At 35.6% G+C, this 20,652-nt stretch overlaps 1 long non-coding RNA gene across 1 annotated transcript in view; it reads left to right on the forward strand.

Annotated features, from left to right (window-relative positions):
* The first annotated feature begins 1,797 nt into the window (after positions 1-1,797).
* The window catches only part of LOC141543122 (uncharacterized), an 80,959-nt gene continuing 62,104 nt past the window's right edge, over positions 1,798-20,652 (forward strand). The window contains exon 1 of the long non-coding RNA XR_012482343.1: positions 1,798-2,316. This is a non-coding gene — a long non-coding RNA (uncharacterized LOC141543122). The remainder of the gene's footprint in view (positions 2,317-20,652) is intronic.

The following is a 20,652-nucleotide window of genomic DNA, read 5'->3' on the forward strand; positions in this document are numbered from 1 at the left end:
GATGATCCTTATTTAACATTTAATGGACTGGATTTCCTCCTTTTGGACGTAGTAAGGTGGAACATTTATCTTCTTATCCAGAGCATGAAGGAAGAAAGCTTCCCTGTCAAGTCATCTTTTTCAGCCAGATTTAACTGGATAATTTAGCAAAGCCACTTACACACGCACACACACACACACACACACACACACACACACACACACACACAAAGAGCTTTAAGGTCCTGAAAGTACTTCAAATTCATTATCTCCTTTGATTCCCTACAAAAATTTTGTGAAGTAGGTGCTCTTAATATCCCCATTTTACAAGGGATGAAACAGACTTATTTTCTTTATGGTCATATTGCTAGTATACATTTTGGTTGGGATTTGAATCCAGACTTTCCTGGTGAGGGAGAATAAGGATGGAGAAAGGATTGTTGGATTTGGCAACTAAGAGATCATTGATAACTTTGGAGAGAGCAGTTTGAGTGGAAAGATGAGATCAGAATCTAGATTGTAAGGGGTTAAGAGGTGAATAGAAGGAGAGAAAATAGAGACATTTATTGTAGATGGTTTTTTCAAAGAGTTTAGCCACAAAGAGCTAAAGGGAAATAGAATGATAATAACAAGAATGAAAGGATCAAAGTGAAAATGTTTTGAGGATGAAAATGACAATGGATGCTTGTAGGCAATCAGGTAGTATTTAGTAATCAGAGACTGAAGATAGTTGATAGAATTAGGATGATGGAGCAATGTTGGAGGAGACAGGATGAAATGGAATTGCTTAAACAAATATAGGGGTTAGCCTTGATAAGGATAAGGCTACAAACTTTTGTGGGAGACAGGTGAAGAAGAAATATCAGTGGAAAACATCTGAATGATGTGAGATGAGGAAAAAGAGAGAAGAGAGAACTCAGAGGAAATAGCATCAGTTTTCTTCTGTATTAGCAAGGATCGTGACTGCATGAGAGAATAGAGAGGGAGGAAAAACCATAGGAAATTTGAAGATGAATGGAAAGGTTTGAGAAAACCACTGAGGAGAGTGGGATAGTTAGTTAATAAGGGAAGTAGTGAGAGCTCCAGGTGAAAATTTGTAGTGAATCCAGTCAAAAATGATTCAGAAACATTTTTAAGTTTACAAGCAGCAGATGGGAATGACTCAGGCCTGAAGCTTAGCAGGATGCAATCAGTGATGTGAGGGGCCAGAGACTCAAGGGAAGAGGACAGTGTGGAGTTTCACTGAGTTCACAGTAGGTCAAGATGTGGGAAAGAGGAGAGAATGTCCAAGTCCATGATAATTGGGCTGGGAGAAAACTGATGGGCCAAAGGATTAGTGGTCAAGATGTGGTCAAAGAGTAGAGCTTGATAGATGGGAGAGGTGGAAAACTAATAGATTATGATCATGTCAAAGGATTTCAGAATTCTTGAATATGGAGGTGATGTATTTGGGGATGAAGGCAAAGTCAATGGTATGGCAATCTTTGTGCTTGGCTGATGTGAGGTAGAGGACTAAGTCATAGGAAGTAAGTAGGTGGAAGAATTGAGTGTTTAGGGGGTTTGAGTGTCAGTAATTATGTATGCTGAAGTTCCCTAGTATCAATGAGTTGGGGAGGGGAGAAAAAATGTGAGCCAAGTATTGAACTCTGAGAAAGGAAGAGGAGTGATGTGGAGGTCTATAGCAGAAAGATGCAGCTGCCCCAGGAGTAGTATGATCAGCCTGAGTAAGACTAGGACAGAAAAGGAAAACGTTGACTGGTGAGCAGTAGTCTACTGAGTTAATTTTTGTCTAAATGACAGTAAGAGGCACTGAAGTTCAGTGAAAGGCTCAGTAAAACTGAAGAAAGGTGATTTGGAAAATTCTACAAGCAAGGTTTCAGCAATGTGTGGACTAAGAATTATCAGAAAAGCTGAATAGTTTTCAGAGACAGAAGAACTAGAGACCAAATTGTCAACAGCAAAGAAGTTTCAGAAAAACATCTACTTCTGCTTTATTGACTACACTAAAACCTTTAATTGTGAGGCAAGTCCTCAAAGAGATGGGAGTACAGGTCATCTTACTTGTCTCTGAGAAAATTTATGTAGTCCAAGAAGTAATGATTAGAACTGAATATGAAACTATCAATTGGTTTAAGATAGAAAAAGAAGTACAGCAAAGCTGTATATTGTTATCTTATTTCTTTAATTTATATGCAGAGTACAACATGAAATGCCAGGCTGGATGAATCAAAAGCTGGAATCAAGGTTGTCCAGAGAAATACCAACAATCTCAGATATGCAAATAATACCACTCTGATGACAAAAAGTGAAGTGGAATCGAGAAGCCTCTTGATGAAGGTAAAAAGCTGATTTGAAGCTTAACATTAAAAAAAAACAAACCTAAGATCTTGGCAAGTGATCCTATTATCCTGACAAATAGAGAAGGAAGAAATTAAAAAACAGGGTCATATTTTGTATTCTTGGACTCAAAGATCACTGCAGATTGAGATTGCAGCCATGAAATTAAAAGATGCTTGCTCCTTGGAAGGAAAGCTACGGCAAACCTGTAGAGCATACTAAAAAGCACAGATCACTGTCCAAACAAAGGTCTACATAGTCAACACTATGGTTTTTCCAGTATGTTTGTGAACTGAACCAAAAGGAAATTTGAGCAATGCAGAATTGATGCTTTTGAATTGTGGTGCTGGAGAAGACTTTTGAAAGCCACAGCAAATAGATCAATTCAGTCAATACTAAGCTTAATTCAGGCGATTCACTGCAAGGTCAAATATTAAAATTGAAGCTAAAATATCTTGGCCATATAATAAGAAAACAGGACCCATTGGAAAAGATCTTGATTTTGGAAAAGATTGAAGGTAAAAGAAAAAGGGGGTGGTAAAGGGATGAGACAGGTAGATAGTATCATGGAAATAATGAACATGAATTTGAACAGACTTTGGGAGATAGCGGAGAATAGAAGGGCCTAGTGTGCTTTGGTTCATAGGATAATGAAAAGTTCTCGACAATAACAAAAACACTCCTTTAAAGTAATGCAAGTTTTCTAGTTCTGGAATAAGAGATAGTCAGTGAAAAGCAACTTCAAATAGTGTGATCATTTACTGCCTCTAGCTTGCTGTATTGGGTCAAATCACTTAACCTCGCTGAACCTCAGATTTCACATCTTTATGCCCCTGGAGCAACTCCAATAGTTTGGCACTTGCTGGTTGAAGGTTGTTCCTAAGTGAGGTTAATTACTGTCATTTTCCAAGGTATTCTTTGGGTCTACACTCTTAAAACTGTGTATATAGCTTATGAGCTCCCACTGGTGAACTTACTTTTAATAGTAAGCTCATAGACACAATTAATTCAAAGAAAAAACATTTAATAGAATGGGACCATAAGAGCAATAGTTATATAATACTCCCCTCAAAAATTTTGGGCACCCCCTGGCACAATGTCAGTGGAAAGAGTGAATACAAACTTGAGTACCTTGGCGGTGGAATACTCATTATCTCCAGCATTGCATAGATTCAATGTCCTTTCATTTCTCATGATGGTCTTCGGGCTAGGGCCAGCATCTCTACTGGGTAGTTTGCTCAGCTGAGGTGAACCTGCTTCTCTTCACAACTTGACTCCTAACTGCTAGGTTGGCTCTCATAGTTGACTCTCTTCTCTGTTTCCAGTGGTCACACTATTTGGAGCTGCCTTTCACTGACTGTCGCTTATTCCAACACTAGCAAGCTAGCATTTCTTTAATGAAAATCGGGGGACTGGCAAATCTTCAGCCAGATAATGGGAAAATAATCTAATCCCAACAGGTAAACTTTGTTTTGTAAAGTAAAAATTTTGTAGAAACTCAGCTTTGCTCTTTAAAAACAACACCAACATTAGCACCTTTCAAAGTTTTGACTGGAATGAGGGCTGGGGGAGGTTTTTAACTGATAATGAGAGAAAACACACAAGTGTCATTAATGTCACTAATGTCATTAGAGAATTACCCCTTAACTCCTCAGGGGTACTCCTAGAGAGCCCTGAGAAGGAATTGCAACAACTCAAGCTATGGGGACCACACTCATCAGTGGAAGTTGGGATAAGGATTCTTAAAGTTAACATGGGCTACCCTAGCACAGAACTTTGTATACAGTAGGTTTTTAATACATGAAATTCAACAATTACTAAGCATTTTACAGATATGCATTTATTTAATATTTTTTGGATGAAGAAAGGCCATTGTGGATGGGAAAGGTTATATTTAGCCCAGAGTCACACAGTCAGGTGAAAGGCTAAGTGCCAGGTGCTCAAATTAAATTGAAGTCTAACAGTGGCCTTATACCATCATCAGCTTGATTCTGTTGCATCCCATGACTGCAAGTCATGATAGAATAGAATGATAGAATAGAATTGACATGTTCACAATAGCACCTTTCTCCGTGGGTAGAGATGTGGGAGATATTGCCATTTAGCTGATATCACTTATTTCTACACAAACCATTTGAACTAAAGAGAACTGAGAAGCTGATGGTAGGAATTTATGAGTCAGCACAGACTTTCAAATACATGAATTTAACATTATAAAAGACATAATTTTAAAGTTTCTCAAAAGTTTATACAAATTCCTACTCTGATATAAAAATATTGCCTATTTAGTCACATTCAAAACATGCTCAAAACATTTCATGTGTTCTTTGTTATTTTTTTCTGCTAAATTTCACTTTCTAACAGTGTCTCACAGGAAACAGCAAACAGTTTGTTACAAAAATATCTGCCTCACACATCATATATTCCTTAGCAATTACATAGGGTTATTTATGTTCCAGTCATTTTGTATGTGAGGTCAGTTTGAGTAGGAATAGTTCCATTCTTTTTATTTGTATCTCCAGCACCCAGCACAGTGTCTGGCACATAGATATTTAGATATTTAGCACTTGTTGATTGATTGATTGATTAAGTACTAAGATTATGCATCCCATGGGATGAAGGAGATGGCACATGGTATAGTAGGAAGAGTTATTAGCCTAGGTTCTCATCCCAACTATGCTACGGATTCACACTACATTTGGCAAGTCTCCTCCAATTTTCTCTGGAGCAGATTGAACATGGTGATCTCTGTGGAGCCTTCTGCATCTGAAATGGGATTCTACTTTTTTAATGATTACCAATGATTGGGAGATCATTGAAGATTAGTTTTGACTTTCTGGTAAAATTTTATTTAGCCTTCAAGATACAACTTCTCCCAAAAACCTTTCCCATCTTGGTCTGAATTTAGTTTCTTGTTTGATTGTATTCCTCTTACATGCCTACCGGGTTCCATCTCATGTTATTAGGCATATTTTAGCTGAAAAAGAATTCACAGGTTAACCTCTTTATTTGACAGATAAAAAAAAAACAAAAAAACAAACTGAGGCTCAGAGAAGTTGTGACTTTTTCCAAAGTCACATAATAAGAGCCAGAAATACAACTCAGTCCCAGGTCCTCTGTACATCCGGAACCCTTTCCTTTATACTATTCTGGTTTCATCAAAATTAAATAAATTTTCCAAGTGTGTATATGTAGGAAGAGTTTGGGGTCATACCTCCTGATTACCATATCAGTTTCCTGAGACCAGTGACTATACCTTCTTTATACTTTTATGTCCTTTTGGATCTAGCCTAGTACTCTGCCCAAAAAACAACACTCAATAAATATTTGTTATATTAAACCAAATATTTCAGGGGAACCATTTTCTATTCATAATATAACACCTTTATTCTTATATTTTACTTTCTGTCATGCTTGGGTACTCTGGTTGGATTAAAATATATCATAAATGATCAGAGTTAGTATTCAATTGAAACATGACTTAGAAATCACATGGCAAATATGTTTATAGTTATGCAAACCACCAAGCAAATCTTCAGGCCTGCTGGGGCATAGATGAATATATACTATGTTGGAGTACCTGTCAATTGAGGAATGGCTGAAAAATTATGGTATACAAATATATTGGAATACTATTGTGCCATAAAAAATGATGAAGAGGATGGTTTCAGAGAAGCCTAGGAAGACTTATGTGAAGTAATATAGAGTAAGCTGAACAGAAACAACAATATGGTAAAGACAGACAACTTTTAAGGACTTTAGAAATTCAGTTCAACACAATGACCACTCATAAATTCAGAGGAATCATGATGAAATGTACTATCCATTTCCAGATAGAACACTAGTAGACTCTGAGTTAAAACTGAGCCATTTTTCTAGATATGGCTCATGTAGGAATTTGTTTTGTTTGACTGTGCATGTTTATAAAATAGGTTTTTTTCGGGTGCAGCAAGATAACTGTATTAATATGTAGATATATATCGGATTTAATATAGTTTAACATATTTAACATGTATTAGATTACCTGCATATCTAGGGAAGGGGATGGAGAGGAAGAAGGGGAAATTTTGGAACACAAGGCTTTGCATATATTTTGTAAATAAAAAGCTTTAATAAAAAAATAAAATAAAATAGGTTTTTGTTTTTTGCTTGCTTTCTCAATGGAGAGAGGAGATAATAAAGAAAGAAATTCTTCATTTGAAGATAAAATGAAATATAATTTTTAAAAGAATATGTCAATACCTACCTCATCTTAGCTAAAGGACAGTGGACTATATGGGATCATAGAGTTGGACACCACTGAAATGATTCAAGAGCAATGCAACATTGTCAGATATGAGTAATAACAGCAAAAGATGTCATCAGGAAAATGTATGCTAGAAATAGAAGAGGGACTGGTCTCATTACAAGGGTGAAAGATGACAGGAGCATAACCTGAGTGCTCTACTGCTTTCCTCTCAAAGTAAGGAGCAGCAATGGAGAGAGGCTTCCAATGTGTTGAAAATAGTCTCTGTGTGAATTTAGGAAAAGATAAGACAAGAATTACATGGGTTGCTACTTGCATCATTGGAGAGAATCTCCAGACCAATGAAATCACAGTTCCCTTTGACTGCTTGAGTGCTTGTTGTTACCAAAAAGGGTCTAGTTGAGGGAGAGAGCAATTGGGAAATCTTCCCACATTGTGCTTTATCTTCCATTGCTTTGTCTCTGTACTGGCTGTTTCCCCTGTGCTTAGAATGCTCTCTCTACTCAACTCTACCTCTTGCAATCAGTTCAAGCTTAACTTTCCACAGGAAGCCTTTCTTGATCCCTTTGTTATTATTTCATGTTAATTGTATATCCAAAAAAAGTCCATTTAACTGGAACTCACACATCCTATACTCAAGTAATTGCACTTTTGCCCTGGGTTCATTCAAAATAATGATTATGATAATGCTAAGATTCATATGAGTTTTTAAGTTTTACAAAGTACTTTATAAATATCTCATTTAATCCTTACAAAAACCTTGTGAAGTTGGGGGATATTATTTTTTCCATTTTTCAATTAAATAAATTAAGGCAGGCAGAAGTCAAATGATTTGCTGATGTCACCCAGCTAGTAGGTGTCTGAGGCTGGGTTTGACCTCAAGTTTTTCTAATTCCAGGAGCAACATTTTATCCACTATACTACCTAACTGCCTCATTTCCTGGGTAAGTCCAACCTCTAATGGAAGAATCTCTTTCAACTTTATTTTTTTTCATGTGATTTTTCCCTTTTGTTCTGATTTTTCTCTAACATGTTTCATATGGAAATATGTGAAAAATGAAGTTCATGTATAGCCAAAAAAAAGTTTTTACATATAACTGTGGAAAAGAAAAATAATTTTAAAAATTAAAAAAATGAAGATTCTTCTTGCCATTCTCACATTTATTGGTTTGGTAACAAGCTCTTACCCAGAATTCTAGAGGACAACTACTTAAAATTCTCACCTGGGTTTTCCCCAAAATGGAGGCATAACAAAGAGTAGTTAGGGTATAATATGAATCAGAGATGGAACAGATTGTTTATTCCTATGGGGAAAGCAAAGCTAAGCCTAGATGAGTCATAACATGCATTAACAGAATCAGCAGGCTTGACGGTGATTCAGCAACTTAACATAACTGCAGCTATAATCAATTGGGAAGCTAATATTTTAAGCATTATCAGTATATATCAGAGTTGTACAATGCTACTAATTAGGAAATATGAAAGATGCTTAGGAAATATTTATGAAAGGAAACATTCCTCTGAGATTACTTGGAGTTGAAATCTCTACTCCAACTCCACCATACCTTGGTACTGTCACTGAGCAAAAGATAATCACAAGACCACTTAGGGTCTATCACATCATTCTGAAAGCAAGTGTTTTGAGTGCTAGTCTATCACATGACCAGGAGCATCCAGGAAATCTACTTTTCCCAAAAGTCCAAGCAATGGAGTCCACATGCATGCACATATATGCTTATTCACATGTATTTTGTGTGTGTATATGTTAATATATGTCCTTATATGTGTATGTTGTCTCCTCTGTTAGAATATAAGCTCCTCAAGGGACTGTGCTATTCTTGTCTTTCTAAACCCAGGACCTGAGTCAATAAGCATTTATCTTTGAAATACCTATGATGAACCAAGCCCTTGGCTAGGTAGTGGGGATGAAAGAAAAAAGGGAAATTTTCCTTGTTCTCAAGGTGCATGTATCAAACATGAGACCTAATGCAACATTTTTTAAAAATGCAAATTTAATATTACTTCAATGTTTCTGATGACATTACACTGTGACAAAAATGCTTTTGGTAAGCACTCCTTAAATATCTCAATGCATGAGTATGAATATCTAAAGAGGTATATCTTGTCTTAGAAAGGCCTGCAAACCCAGAGGACTTGTTGCTCACCTTTAAAACTTGGAAAGGGCTAATAGCTAATGTCTAATAATGCACGCTCTTCTTATCAAAACTGTTAGCTGGCTTCTGCTTTGAAAAAGCATAGTGAAGAGAAGAAAATCTGCTCTGCAGAGCTAGTTGGAGATGTGGTGTCCTACTTACTGGCACTGAACTCCCACTTAAGCTAATTAAAGTTCCACACAGGTGGGGAAAGACTGCTTAAATTGAGAGCTGCCAGGAGGATCCATGGGATTGAATTTCGACAGTTGTTTTCACTGAGCTCTCAGAACAGCATTCTCTTTGTAACAGCTACCAATGGCAAAATATTCTGGGGGCTGGTTCTAGTGTTTAAGAGAATTGACTTTAGATGCTGAAAAAATAATGGAAGATGAGTTTGAAAGGTGAATTCACTTATCCTCGGTGTTGGAGAATGAGTCCTTTAGATTCTCTTTTTTTTCTAATAATATTTTATCTTTCCAAATATGTGTAAAGATAGTTTTCAACATTAATTTTTGTAAGATTTTGTATTCTAAATTTTTTCTCCCTCCATCCCTTCCCTCTGCCCTCCCCCCAAAAAACAAGCAATCTGATATAGGTTAAATATGTGCAAACTTTTTAAATGTCATGTTGTGCAAGAAAAATCAAGACCAAAAGACAAAAAACCCACGAGAAAATAAAAACAAAAACAAAAAAGGTGAAAATACTATGCATTGATCCATATTCAGTGTTCTCTTTCTGGATGTGGATGGCATTTTCCATCCGCAGTCTATTGGAATTGCCTTGAATCAGCACATTGTTAGAAGAGCCAAGTCCATCACAGATGATCATTAAATAATCTTGCTGTTACTATATACAATGTTCTCCTGGTTCTGCTCATTTCATTTAGCATTAGTTCATGTAGGTCTTTCCAGGCTTTTCTGAAATCAACCTGCTCATTATTTCTTATAAAGCAATTATATGAATCTAATAGTTTCTATAAAATGACCAATTTTAAAATAAAGACTGAATTGGTCAACAAAATACAGCAAATGAACAAATTATTTATAGATAGATAGATAGATAGATAGATAGATAGATAGATAGATAGATAGATATAGATAAGTAAACTTCTTTGCAGACCTTAAAGCACTAAATAAATGTTCACTATGGCATGTGAAAAAATTTAGATCCTTTTTTTGTTTGTTTTACTATAAGCATAATCTTCTTCCCTGTTTCCGACTATTCCTCTGTACATAATCATTGTGTAATGAGTTAGCTTGATTGTTTTGAGCATGTGCAAATCAGACTATGGTCAGGATGTTTGGACTCAACAAGATGCTGGAGTGCTAACAGAACCATTCAAATTCTTTATGAGAAATTGTTACAAACTATTCCCTAGATTCTCCAGAAGACTGTAAAATGAGGAACTGAGCTAGATAATTTCCAAAGCTCATTCCAGCCTCAAATTCTATGATCCTTTGTGCTTGTCTTTTAATTCAGTAACTATGGGGCCTAAATAAATAATGTGTTTTGGCAGAGTGTAGTTTTCCAAAATACTATAATTTTGTATTGTATTCTCTTGAAAATGGTATTATACCATTCTTCTGTAGATAAGTATTTGGTCAAGGATATAAACAAACAGTTCTCAAAGACTTGCTAACTATTAATAATCCTATAAGAGAATGTTTCAAATAAGTGAAAATAAGAGAAATGCAAGCCAAAACAAACCTTTCTTATTTCATACCCAGAAAATTGGCAAAGATGATGCAAAAGATGCGAATGGTCAATGATGAAGGAGTTGACAGGGGAAAGTTAGGTAGCCTAATATATGGTGGAGCTTTAGTTTAGGACAGCCATCTTAGAAATCAATCTGGAATTATTCACATAAAGTGGTTAACATGCCCATATCCTTTGGGTTAAAGATTCCAGTATTGGGTATGTACCCCAAGCAGTAACTGACAAAAAGAACTTTCACATACATCAAAATCATAAGAGTACTTTTTGTGATAGCAAAGAATGGGGGAGGGGAGAGAAAGTATAAGCTAATCTATTGGGGTACTGCTAAAATAAACTATGGCATATTAATATGAAAAAATATTACTATACTATGAGAAATGATGACTGTGATGAATATAGAAATGTATAAATTAACTGAAGCAGCCTGAAGTAAACAAGGGCAAGAAAACAATATACACAATAATAACAACAATACAAATGGAAGTAATGACCATCACAAAACAATCAGAAATGAATGCTGGAAAACTGAAAAATATAAGCTTGGCTTCAAAGAAGAGAAATGAAAAATACTTCCTTCAGATTCCTTTTCAGATTTGAGATGATTCCATGGTATTAATCACTTTTACTATTTTTTCCCCTTTTCTCTCTATTATAAAAGATGAGTCTCTAAGAAAAAAGAGTGACACACTAGGGAAAATGGCATAAATCCATATTTAAATATTAATTTAAAATAAATTTTGAGGTACTAAAGGGAGTCTTCTTCATTGGTGAATTAGGGGCTATTATCTGAGTGTAGGGGGAAATTCTAGAAATATTCTATTTTGACAAGTGAGAACAGCATAAAGACCACTTTGTCACTGGCACTGAGCTAGGCAGCCTTCCTAATGAAATAATTGGATGTATCAGGATATTATCGGGGTCAATATTGCCTAAGCCAGGATTTTATCACCTTCAAAATTTTAAAAATGTACCTCAGAGGCTCGTGACAATTCATCACAGACAGCTACAGGTCTTTACAAAAAGAGGCTCTTATATTATTATCTGAGATATGTCTATTTGTGAGCCAAGAAATTTTGTCATATTCCAGGAGTGGCAGATCCAACATTTACAGGTAATTAAACAAATTCTCAGGGTGGAGGTGAAGGAAATAATGATAATCCCTGCTTTGATGATAAGGGGAAGGGTTCATGTTGAAAGGAAAACAGACAAAAACTGAAAAGTCAGGCAAGGTTGACACCAGAGTGTTAGTGGAGTACCAATATCTAAGGGATTAACTAAGTATGAAAACTGGTTACTAGAGCACAGATTAAGGATCAGAAGTCCATACTAGATCAAGCAATCTATTAACAAGCAACTCTGAAGCCTTAACATGTGCCAGGCATGTGCAAAGTATAAGGGATAGAAGGAAAGGCACACATAGTCCCTGACCTCTATCAGTTTACATTCTAATGGGGTTGACATATATAAGTATATAAATTTAGCATATATAATTCTACAAGATAAAGAGTAAGTGGAAGATAGTCTTGAGGGGAAGGCACTAGCAGGGAATCATTTCTAAAGTCATGATAACCCAGAGAGGGAGGAGTCTTCAAGAGAAGATGGTTAGTGGTGTCAGAGAAGAAAAGTCAAGAAGGGGATTAAAAAGAAGCCATTAGATATGGAAATTAAGATCATTGATAATTCTGGAAAGAACAATTTCAGTTCAGGGATGAGGGTAGAAGTCAGACTGAAGAGAATATAGAGAAGAATGAAAGAATAGGAAATGGAAGAATGGATGGTAGATGATTCCCTTCTCCTCCCCCCCCCCCAAGACTTTAGCTAAAAAGGGAAGAATAATAAGAAAATGCTTAGGAGGATATTGCAGTATTTGCTGAAGTTGGTTTTGCTTTGTTTTGCTTTTAGAATGGAATCATTCTAAGTATCTTTGTATGTAATATAGAAGGAGCCAATAGTTAGAGATTAAAAATTAGGGAGAAAGTGGATAATATAAAGTGGTCAATCTTTTAGAGAAGATGGATCAAGGGTACATATAGAAGGATTGACTTTGGGAAACAGAAGGGCCACTTCATCACAGAGGCTTCAGTGAAGGAAGAAATAATTAGTAATATTGTCAAAGGGATGTGAAATAAGGAAGAAAAATCCAGGAAATGGCAGGAATTTGATTATTTGTCTGGCTTAAATGGCTCCTTCATATTGTCCTTTTGTGGTGACTACTTTTATGATGACATGCCTTTTCAATGATATGTTAGTATGACATATTAAAGGAAAAGGGGAGGTTAACCCCACTTTCCCTTGATTTGGAATAGTCTATTATGCTATGGATTGATCCATATCTCTTTAAGAATGAATTCTAGAAACTTGCCTAGAGTTGAAGTCAAAGTCATGGGTTTATAGTTCAAAGAATCTGTCCTTTCCCCCCACTCCCTGTTCTGAGGCATCTGTGCTGTTGTAGCAGGCAAAGACTGCCACTTTTTGAACTGATATGATTCAGGCCAGCCCTTTCCAAGCTGAATTGACTGAAAGAGTACTCAGATCACTACGAAGGTCCCAAATAACTCTTTCCCATAATGATATGAGCCTGCTGCACATGAGCAACAACAAAAAACAGAGGAACTTCCAGAGAAGAAAAGGGAAGCTATGAAGGAGACAGAGCTTCTAGGACATGGCAGCAACAAGAGATGTGAGCAAATGCCTGCAGATAAAAGGAATGTCTGCTGCTTAAATAACAATGAGTTTCTAAATCAAGCCAGAAGCCACAGGAGCCACAGTGATCTAGAGATGCCATGAACCAGTTCAGTACTGCTGAAGACTAGCAAAACTGAGAGTTGAAATGAAATATCCAGTCTAGATACTCAGAATCTGGGGAAATTAGTCAAATTTATAGAAGAAAGAATTCTTCAATGAGGAACTCAATTCCATGTCACTTAAATTTCTCCTATTGGTATCTTTATCTGTTCTTCATATGTATTTCAGTAAACCTAATCTGTGGTCCATGCCTCTTTAGCTTGATGCTTGCAGGAGAACTCACATGCTTCTATGGCAGAGTTAGAAATGTCAGATTTGGATATTCCCAGAGTTCCCCTGGGTGAAGAAAAAAATGAACCATAAAGAGATGCTGTAAAGAATGAACCTGGTCTATATGAATTCAACTCTGGGGGTAAGAGACAAAGATTAGACACCTTCCTGATTTTTCAGAAATCACCAAGAATTACTAAATCACATACCTACCAGTTCCTTTATTCAGGTCTGAGAAAAAAAACTCATTGAGGGCAGCTAGATCAATCTTATTTTTCATTCATCTATTGTGCCTCTTAATTCCCCTTTACCCATTTTTATTCAATATTTTCCATGTTGAAAATAATCTCTGTGACAGAAAAGAGAGAAATTAAACTGGAGTTGAGCATTACAACTCTGTTGCCATCATCCATTCTTACTCTTTTTACCCTAAAAGTTCCTTCTGTACCTTCTTTCATCTTTTCTTTAAATAAAAAAGAGGAGGAAGTATATTTTTAGGGTTGAAGGTTTGCATAAAAAATAAGAAATTTAATTCCTTTTGTTTTTTTAATCTAATGTATTTTTGCAACAAAAGATGATTCTCTGACAGAAAAAGATGAAGTATAGGAAAGGAAGGAAAATAGGAAAGAAAAGAAGGAATATAGATAAATAAAAATATGATACCAATAAAAATCCATTTGATATTTAATAATTTGTGTGTGTGTGCCTATGTATATACTTATCTAGGAACTAATTTGATTTTAAAGTGGGTGCAAAAACCTAGCTACTCATATAAAATTTTCAAAGTCTTTAAAATGCTTGTCAGCCCTTCCCACACTCTCTAATGTCACCACAGTGAAGTAGCTGATGGTAATCAAAAAAAGAATTTGATAATCCTTTGAGAGTCTATTCCATAATGTGTTTCAAAATTCTGATTCTAGAAATCTAATTCTTTTGGGCCATAGTGCTATAAACCTATGTCAGCATGGTTGAATAAGCAGATTCAATATTTTTATATCATATTTTTAAATTCTGGATCTTACTTTTTTTCTTTAAATTAAGAAGAAATTGATTTTCCATCTTTCTTTTTACACGTATAATTAGACACTGCTACTTTTCAGATTTTTTAAAGAATCATCTCAGTTGTTGCATAAATTGCCATCCTCAGTTTTCCTTTGATATCACTCCATCCTGGAAAGTGTGAAGACTCCTCTCTTGAGGTCCTTTTCAGCCTTGTCATTCAGCAATTCTATTTCAAGAAAACTGAGAGCATATAGCATCAATAACTTATTTGTTTCCCATCTGTAGCTCAAGTCAGGCATATATAGGCATATATATATATATATATAGTTCCCCCCTGAGGCTGGGGTTAAGTGACTTGCCCAGGGTCACACAGCTAGGAAGTCTTGTGTCTGAGACCAGATCCAAACTCGGGTCCTCCTGAATTCAAGGCTGGCGCTCTATCCACTGCGCCACCTAGCTGCCCAAGTCAGGCCTATTTTAATAGTAGAAGAATTCCCTCCAATCTCATTCTAGTGGTAAGAGCCTATAAGATCCCAACTTTGGAGGACATCTACTTGGAAAAGATAAACCAAGAATCTATTATTGAGTAGATGTGCTCTGATTTTTAAAGGCCCTCTTTAATTAAGCAGATACGTTTTCGAGGTCCATCTAGAAAATAACCCCATTCTTCTCAGACAGATGTATCCAAAGGATGCACCATTGGTCCTAGAAATGGGAAGTTGAGTTCAAATTCAATCTCAGAGATTGAGTAGCTGTATAATCCTGGGCAAGTCACTTTAACTACTCTCAAATTACTTTAACCATTCTCAGCCTCAATTTTCTAATTTGTAAAATGAGGCTGATAATGAAAGTATCACCTCTGATAATTGTGAGGATAAAATGAAATATTTATAAAGTGCTTTTCAAATTTGAAAGTGTTGACTATAAATGTTGACTATTATTAATACCTTACACCTAAGAACAACTGCTGCCAATTTGAACTATAGCTAAGTTAGCATATCTGTATTTGTAACATTGCTGCAACATTTTATGGTTATTATCCTTTGGAGTATGATAAATCATGATAATCACCTTTCTTATTAGGGAGGAAAAATGAATTCCTCAAGACTTCCGGCCAAATCCTCCTTCATCCTTTCAGAATTTTCTGTGTGGAGGAAGAACAATGCAAATGAAAAGAAAGATTAAAATTGGGCTTTAACTCAGAGGTCTATACTTTTCTTGGAAGGGACAAGAACCAGGAAGTAAATGGAATATGTAGTCTATATCAGGGCTTCTTAAACTTTTTCCACTCATAACCCTTTTTTTGCATGACTATGAATATATAAAATTAGTATACAAATTAAACACTTACGGATAATAAATCATAATTTAATGATCCCCAAATTCAATTATGTGATCCCATATGGGGCTGTGATCTACAATTTAAGAAGCTCTGGTCTGTTACATGAGATTTAATGCTTCTGTTTTGGATGTGTATTTATTAACTTAATTAAACCACTTTAAATTTTAGACCTTGAGTGGAGGGTAGTAGATAAATGAGGCAATACAAAGAGAAAGCAAAATTAAGCTCAGAAGAAGACATATAAACTGGACAATTTTGTTACTACATTGTTCAATTTAATATGCACTTTAAAAATTATGTAACAAAAGTTCATTGGTTCACATGCAATACTCTTTTTTTGTTTTGTTTTGTTTTGTTTTTACATTTAAGTACAGTGGTTATTTTTTTTTTTTTTTTTGTCAAGAAGGAAAAATATCCAGGGTAAGGCTGCCAGCAAAAAAAAAACCCTCAAAAATGAAGAATTTAGGATGTCACAGTAGGAGTAGAACACTGCTTGATTGCTTGGTGTCTCTGTTGACAGACTCCAGATTTGTTACTATGGTTACATTTGTTTCACAGTTTTGAAAGCTCATGTCCACATAACCATATTACTTAACTCTTTTTTAAAGACTTTTTCTTTTTTTTAAGGACTTTATTATTATGATTATTATTAAACTTTTTATTTTCAAAGCATATGCATGGATTATTTTCAATATTCACCCTTGCAAAATGTTGTGTTTCAGTTTTTTTCCTTCCCTTCATCCTGTAAATGGCAAGTAATCCAATAAGTTAAATGTGTAATTCTTCTATACATATTTCCACAATTATCATGGTGCAAAAGAAAAATCAAATCAAAAAGGAAAAAAAATGGGAAAGAAAACAAATTGCAAACAAACAACAACAACAACAAAAAAGTGAAAATACTATATTGTGATCCACACTCGGTCCCAAAGTCCTTTCTCTGGGTGCAGATGGCTTTTATCATCACAAGACCATTGGAACTGGCCTGAATCATCTCATTGTTGAAAAGAGTCAAGTCCTTCAGAATTGATCATTGTATAATCTTGCTGTTGCCATATACAATGATCTCCTGGTTCTACTCACTTCAGTTAGCATCCGTTCATGTAAGTCTCTCAGATCTCTCCAAAATCATCCTGCTGATCTGCTGATCATTTCTTACAGAACAATAATATTCCATTGTCTTTATATACTATAACTTATTCAGCCATTCTTTAACTGATGGACATCCACTCAGTTTACAATTTCTTGCCATTATGAAAAGAGTTGCCACAAACATTTTTGCACATATGGGTACCTTTCCCTCCTTTATGATCTCTTTAGGATACAGGCCCAGTAGAGACCCTGATGGATCAAAGGATATGCACAGTTTGATAGCCCTTTGGGCATAGTTCCAAATTGCTCTCCAGAATGGTTGAATCAATTCACAAATCCACTAACAATGTATTAGTGTCCCAGTTTTCTCAGGTTCCCTCCAACATTCATCATTATCGTTTCCTATCATCTTAGCCGATCTGAGAAGTGTGTAGTGGTATTTCAGAGTTAAGATTTTCATGATTCTACTTTCATTATTCAATCAAAAAAAATTAGAGGCAGAGAAGAAAACAGTTCATAGAATCATAAATTTGGAATTGGATATGACCTCAAAGGTCCTCAAGTTTAACACACTCATTTTACCGAAGAAGAAACTGAGGCAGGGAGCAGTTAAACGATTTGCTGAGATGTAATTTGAACTCAGATCATCTTAATTCCAGGTTAAATGTTCTATCCAAAGCACCTTTCTTCATCTGTAGTAGCTTCTTCAATGTGAAATAATAAAATTGTGATGATAAAGTGCAGTAGTATGAATTCTCCTTTCTGGATCCAATAAGTCAATGAGCATTCATTAAGTACAGATTTATTAAGTACCTTCTAGATGCTGAGCACTGATATGTTGGAGATACAAAGAAAAGTAAAAGCCAGTTTCTTCTCCCATAAATAAGTGGAATGAGCAGCTATCCAATTGATAGAATTTAGGACATGAGACATTAGGTATATTCTCTTGTTCCAAAATAATTCATTCTGCAGGCTGATTTTAGAAAAGCCTGGAAAGATGTATGTGAACTGATGCTGATAGAAGTGAGCATCTCCTGTTTCAGGAGAACATTGTACAAGTAGCAACAAGATTATATGATGATTAGCTGTGGTGGACTTAGGTCTTCTCAATAATGTGGTAATTCAAAGCAGTTCCAATAGACCTGGGATAGAAAATGATATCCACATCCAGAGAGAGAACTATGGAAGCTAAATGTAGATTAAAGCATAATATTTTGGTCTGATTTTTCTTGCACAACATGACAAATAAGGAATTATGTTTAAAATGATTGCTCATATTTGACCTATATCAGATTGCTTGCTATCAATCATTTTGTTTTTGTTTTTGTTTTGTTTTTTGCTTTTTGCTTTTGGGGGGAGGAGGGAAAGATAAGAAAAGGAGAAAGAAAAATTTGGGACATAAAGACTTACAAAAATTAATGTTTAAAATGATCTTTACATGTATTTGTAAAAAATAAGATGCTATTGAGAAAAAAAAATTTTAATTGTAAACTGTTAGGTTCTTACTAAGTGCTAATGAGATAATGAGATATTAGGTTCTTACTAAGTCCTAAGTCAGTACTTAACAATTCTCTAGTTCCGGCCTTTAAGGAGAGTTTTACACCTCTGAACTTCTGGGGAGGAGCTTCATGTTTAAAAGGATCAAGTTCATTGGTAGAAGTAATCTTCCCACAAGCCCTTGCGTTATCTCACACCCATTCTCTGGGAGGATAAAAGAGGGCAGCACGCTGGAGGAGGAGTCTCTACTCTAGGTCAGAGTTGGCGGCTCTCTACAGGAAGAAGAATCTGGCGGAGAGATTGAGTTGAGACAGCAGATCTCCTCCCAGAGAGCGATCAGCAGTTTCTGGAGATAACAGGACTTTACAGTAAACAATTATTTAAAAATAACAAAATAACTCATCCCATTCATGCTTGAAATTTTACCAATGAGGAGTTTTTTGTTTGGGTTCTCAAGAATTTCAATCTTTAGGAAACTCTTAGTAAACATGGATATTAAAAAAAAAAAAAAAACAAAGAAAACATTTATAGCAACCCTTTCTGTTGCAACAAAGAACTAGAAAGAAAGGTGTCCATCATTTGGAGAATGGCTAAAGAATTTTGGCATGTAAATGTAATGCTGTAACATGAGAAACAAACAAACAAAAAAGGATGGTTTAGAGAAGCCTAGAAAAATCTGTATAAATAGAAACAGAACGAGATAAGCAAAATCAGAAAGTTTTTATAATAACAATATTATAAAGCAAAACAACTTGGAAAGACTTAAGAAATCTAACTAATACAATGAACAAACGAAAGTCCAAAGGACAGATGATGAAGTATGCTACTCTCTTCTTGACAGAGAGGGAATGAAGCCAGGATACAGAATGAGATTTGCATTTTTGATCATAGAAAACACACACACACACACACACACACACACACACACACACACACACACTCCTACCTCTTATCAAAATGAAAAAAAAAAAAATCCTACATCCAAGGCAATATAGTAACATAATAAACCCTCCCTATTTCCAAGGATTTGAAACAATTTCCCTATGTCTTATTCCTTAATGGACTGATAAAGTAACTGGGAAGTATTTGTACACTGCCTACATTATGCATATTGTAGACACATCCAATCCCGTGTACAATAGATACCATGTAATAAAAGGAGAGTACAAGACACAATTCTTACAAAGGGTTTATAATCTTGTTGGGAAGCTAATATCAGTGAATGATAACATCTCACATTCATATAATGCTTTAAGGTTTGCTAAGTTCTTTACAAATATTATTTCATTTGATCCTCACAGCAAGCCTGGAAAGTAAGTGAAACTGAGGCAGGCAGAGATCAAGTGATTTTCTCAGGGCCACATAACTAGTAAGTGAGGTCAGGTCTTCCTGATTTCAGGTCTAGCACTCTATCCACTGCAGCGTCTAGTTGCAAAATAATAGAAAGAGAGGGACAGAGACAGACAGAAAGGAGAGAGACAGAGACAGAGACAGAGAGACAGATAGTCAGAGACAGAGACAGAAATAGAGACTAAGACAGAGACAAAGAGAGAATGAATACCATGGAATGATCACATTATTTGAATTTGCACTGCATATTTCCATAGAACTAATTGACATAGTTTACACAATAATAGCTTTGAATAGTGCAAATTCAAATATATGCAAACACTTCAAGGGATTCACACCAGTAGGGAGCTAACTGTACTATGTTAGTCTAGGCTCCTGAAAATAGCAAACCCAGACTATATGTTGCTTCAAAATGTAAATGGTAAAAAAAAATGTTGAGATACTTTTAATAAGTATTATTTCTCAATGTATTCATATGTATGTGTGGGTGTATGTGTGTTTGTGTATTACTTTAAAAGATTTCATTTTAGGGATGAGACCTATATTTGGAGGTGAACAACAGCTATGGGAACCAAGTATTTTAAGAACAATAAGGGAGAAATGAGGACTCGCCATTTTCCACATCCAAATTCTGGCCCACTTTACTGATTCTACCATGACGACTGTCCTAGCCTATATTCCTTGAAGTCATGGGCTATCTTGGATTTGACTTGGTTTTCCCAACTCCAAAGTTCAAGATACTGCAAATGCAACTAAAGGAAATAACAAATTCCTTTAGCTTTCTCAAGCCCATCATCCCCATTTAGGCACCTGAACTCACAGTGGGAGCTTCTACCACCAGCTAAGTGGTGCAGTAGATAAGAGAGCCAGTCTTGGAGTGAAGAAGATCTGAATTCAAATTCACTCTTAGATACTTATTGACT

Source organism: Sminthopsis crassicaudata, chromosome 1 (assembly GCF_048593235.1).
Source record: "Sminthopsis crassicaudata isolate SCR6 chromosome 1, ASM4859323v1, whole genome shotgun sequence".
Classification (NCBI taxonomy): Eukaryota; Metazoa; Chordata; class Mammalia; order Dasyuromorphia; family Dasyuridae; genus Sminthopsis; species Sminthopsis crassicaudata.